Source organism: Delphinus delphis, chromosome 15, assembly GCF_949987515.2.
Source record: "Delphinus delphis chromosome 15, mDelDel1.2, whole genome shotgun sequence".
Taxonomy (NCBI): domain Eukaryota; kingdom Metazoa; phylum Chordata; class Mammalia; order Artiodactyla; family Delphinidae; genus Delphinus; species Delphinus delphis.
Genome location: NC_082697.1, coordinates 21,119,328 through 21,123,720, shown reverse-complemented (window position 1 = coordinate 21,123,720; position 4,393 = coordinate 21,119,328).

Below are 4,393 nucleotides of genomic sequence, written 5' to 3'. Positions count from 1 at the left end.
CAAACATTCTGGGGCCTCCCCAAGCCAACCCTCACTAAGGCCCCAAGGAGGAAGAAGGCCAGCCATGACCAGGTTTCCTGACCACTGGCAAAATGTGTGAGGCAGAAGGTTGCTGTTAGTGAGATGGGGAAAACAAGGTTGATAATTTATATGATTAGCCCAAGCATGGCTCCGGGCTGCACAGAGCCAACTGAATTCTCAGTTTTCTCATTCTGGTTCCTATACTTCTCTTAATGTGACCTACGACCTCAGTAGCTGTGTAAGTGAAAGTGGTAAAACCCATTCTCTGATGGACTCCTCACAAAACTGAGGGACAGTCCTGGAGCAGGACAGACACCCCACTTCCATTTCCCCCAGGGCTTTCCTGCCTGAGCCCAGCTGGTAACAGTGATGCGGGCTTGGCAAGCCAGAGCATCAATGGCTCCAGGGCCTGACAGGTGCGTGGGAAGGGCAGGACTGAGTCATTGATCTAGCCCTTTAAGACCCTTGAATAAGACCTCACTCTGGCACAGCCTCTGCAACACTCAAGAGTAGCACTTAGGTAGAGTGCCATGGCTTTGGCACTTGTCCAGTTTTAGCTGAAGGAAGCATACTGTGTTAGAGTCAGGTTTTTCCTAAAAGCCCAATTCTTCCCTCAGGCTGCTGGAGAAATACCCAGAAGTCACTCAGGCATCAAATAGAGGTGCAGTCACTTGGTCACCACCCATAGATTTGGGCCCACCCCTGTGCCAGGCCCTGTGGGAGACAGAAAAATGAAGCAGGCATGTTTTCTTTCTGTGGCTTTACCAGAACATCTACATTTTTTCCTTAATTGATATTAATGCATGTTCACTGTTCAAAATCTGTAAAATACAGAAAAGCTAAAAGAAGAAAGCAGAAGTCACTTCAAATATTATCACCAGAGAGAACAACTGTTAACATTTTGCTGTATTTCTTTCAGGCTTACTATACCATATTTAAATATGTGTGTATATATGAATGCATATAAATATGTATTTAACTTCTAAAAATGGAATTACTTTTAATCATCCAACAAAGGTTTATTGAGCACCTACTCTGTGCCAACTATGTGCCAGTCAGTGGGATGCCCAGGAGGACAAGACAGATGTGGTTCCTAATGTCATAAAAGTTGCCTATTTAGTACTACTAACCTGCCTTTTTTCATTTTTGTCTAACATGTTTCAGATCACAACATGTATTTCTAAACACATTTTTCAGTTGTCTAGAATTTCATCAAATAGATGAAGCCTAATTTATCAAATCCCTATTGTTGCACATTTAGTTTTTTTCCCCATGTTTTCACTATTGCAAACAGTGGTCATCCCTGAAGCTATTGGTTATGGTGGGTTGGCTCATTTTACATCCATTTCAACTTCTTTTGATGTGCCTTCCTGTATTGCAGGGGCTGGAAGGGTGAAGATTGCATCTCCCAGACTCCCTTACAGCTAGGGTTTGGAGACCAATTCAGTCATACCCATTAAACGCACATGTTTGAGATTTTAAAGGCAAAGCAAGGTGGAGACTCTCTTTCTGCTTTGGCTGTTTCCTGCTGGTTGTGAAGGCATTAAGACTTTCTGCAACTGTGGTCTCAGTGTCGTCACCAGCTCATAGGTGTCCAGAGATGGTGATGGGGGCAACAGCAACATCTGATCCCTAGATTAAAGCTGAAGTGACAAATTCCTTTTTTTTTTTAATTTTTAAAGAATTTTTGGCCATGCTGCATGGCTTGCAGGTTCTTCGTTCCCCAGCCAGAGATCAAAGCCATGTCTCCTGCAGTGGAAGTGCAGAGTTCTAACCAGTAGACTGCCAGAGAATTCTCTGAAGTGACAAATTTCTGAAGACAGCAGTTACCAAGCTTCCAGGATGTGGTAGAGGCAGCAGCTCCCATAGGTAGACAGTACGGTGATGACTTACGAGAGTCATTCCCAGAGACACAGCCCACTCACCAGGTCTTTCAATAATTTTTCAAGAACCCAACTTCCAGTATTGTCTCTTTCTGTTTAAAGCAGAAAATGTGGTTTCTGCTTCCTGCAACTGAACTCTGAATGATATAAACTATGCTTTTGAGCCTGTTGACAATGATTGCCTCAGGATAAATTTCTAATCATGGAATCAAGGATTCAATCTTTGTTTAAACAGTTTTATTGAGATATAATTAATGTACCATAAAATTCATCATTTAAAGTGCACAGTTTCATGGCTTTTAATATATTCAAAGTTGTGGATTCATCACCAGAATCTAATATTAGAGCATTTTCTTCACCTCCTAAAAGAAACTCCATACCCATTAGCAGTCATTCTCTACACTCCTTTTCATCCTAGGCAACTACTAATCTACTTTCTGTCTCTATGGATTTTCCTATTCTGAACATTTCATATAAATAGAATCATACAGTACGTGGTCTTTTTGACGGGCTTCTTTCACTTGGCATAATGATTTCAAAGTTTGTCCATGTTGTAGCATATATCAGAATTTCATTGCTTCTTATTGCCAGATCATATTCCATCAGTGTATATATCATTCATCAGTTGATGGACAGTTGGGTTGTTTCTAGTTTTAAGCTATTGTGAATAATGCATCTGTGAACATTTGTGTACATGTTTTTGTGTGGATGTATATTTTAATTTCTCTTGGGTATATACTTAGAAGTGGAATGGTCGAATTACATGGTAACTCTAATTTTTTGACAGACTGCCAAACTTCTTACCAAAGTTGTTTCACTATTGTACATTCCTATTAGCAATGGTTGAATTTCTATTTTCTCCACATTCTCCCTGGCACTTAATATTTTCTCTTTGTTTATTATAGCCATTAGAGGCTGTCATGGTTTTGGTTTACATTTCCCTAGTGACTAACTATGTTAAACATCTTTTCATGTGCTTATTGGTCACTTGTATACCTTCTTTGGAGAAATGTCCATTCAGATCCTTAGCCCATTTTTAAATTGTTATCTTTTCATTACTTATATAGTTCTTAGTGTTATTTATATATTCTACATACAAATTCCCTATAATATATGTGATTTGTAAATATTTGCTCCCATTCTTGGCTTGTCTTTTCACTTTCTTGATGATATTTTTTGCAGCACAAAAGTTTTTAATTGTGATGAAGTCCTATCTTTTTTTTTGCCATTTGTGTTTTTGGTGTTGTATCTAAGAAGGCTTTGCCTAACCTAAGGTCATGAAGGTTTACTCCTGTATTTTCTTCTAACAGTTTTATAGTTTTAACTCTTGGGTTTTTTTAATAAATATATTTATTTATTTATATTTATATTTTTTATTTTTGGCTGCGTCGGATCTTTGTTGCTGTGTGAGGGCTTTCTCTAGTTGTGGGGAGTGGGGGCTACTCTTTGCTGTGGTGCGTGGACTTCTCACTGCAGTGGCTTCTCTTGTTGTGGAGCATGGGCTCTAGGCGCACGGGCTTCAGTAGTTGTGGCATGCAGGCACAGTAGCTGTGGCACACAGGCTTAGTTGTTCTGTGGCATGTGGGATCCTTCCGGACCAGGGCTCAAACCCGTGTCCCTTGCATTGGCAGGCAGATTCTTAACCACTGTGCCACCAGGGAAGTCCCTATAGTTTTAACTCTTGCATTCAGATCTATGATCCATTTTGAGTTGATTTTTTTGGTATGGTGTGCATGTGGATATCCAGTTTCTCAGCATCATTTGCTGAAAGATTTCTTTCACCTATTGAGTAGTCTTGGCATCCTTGTTGAAAATCAGTTGACCACAAATGTAAGGGTTTACTTCTAGACTCTCAATTCTATTCTCTTGATCTATATGTCTGTCTTTAATGCCAGCAAACATTGTCTTGATTGCTGTAGATTTGTAGTTAGTTTTGAAATTGGGAAGAGTGGATCCTCCAACTTAGTTCTTCTTTCTCAAGATTGTTTTTAATATTTGGTGTCGCTTGAAATACCACATGAATTTTAGGATAGTCTTGTCAATTTCTGCAAAAAAAAAAATTTAAAAAGCCAGCCAGAATTTAGATAGAGATTGCACTGAATCTTTAGATCAATTTGGAGAGTATTGCCATTTTAACAATATTAAGCCTTCTGGTCCATAAACGTGGAATGTCTCTCCATTTATTTAGATCTTTCATTTCTTTCAACAATGTTTTGTAGTTTTCAGTATACAAGTCTTGCACATCTTCTGTTAAGTGTACTCCAAAATATTTGATTCTTTTTGATACTATTGTAAGTGGAATTGTTTTCCTAATTGCATTTCATTTGTTCATTGCTAGTGTATAAAAATACAATAGATTTTTGTATATCGATCTTGTATACTGGAACCTTGCTAAAATCATTTATTAATTCTAATAATTTTCCAGTTTGTTCCTTAGGATTTTCTCTATATAAGATTATGTCATCTACAAATAAACATAGTTTGACTTC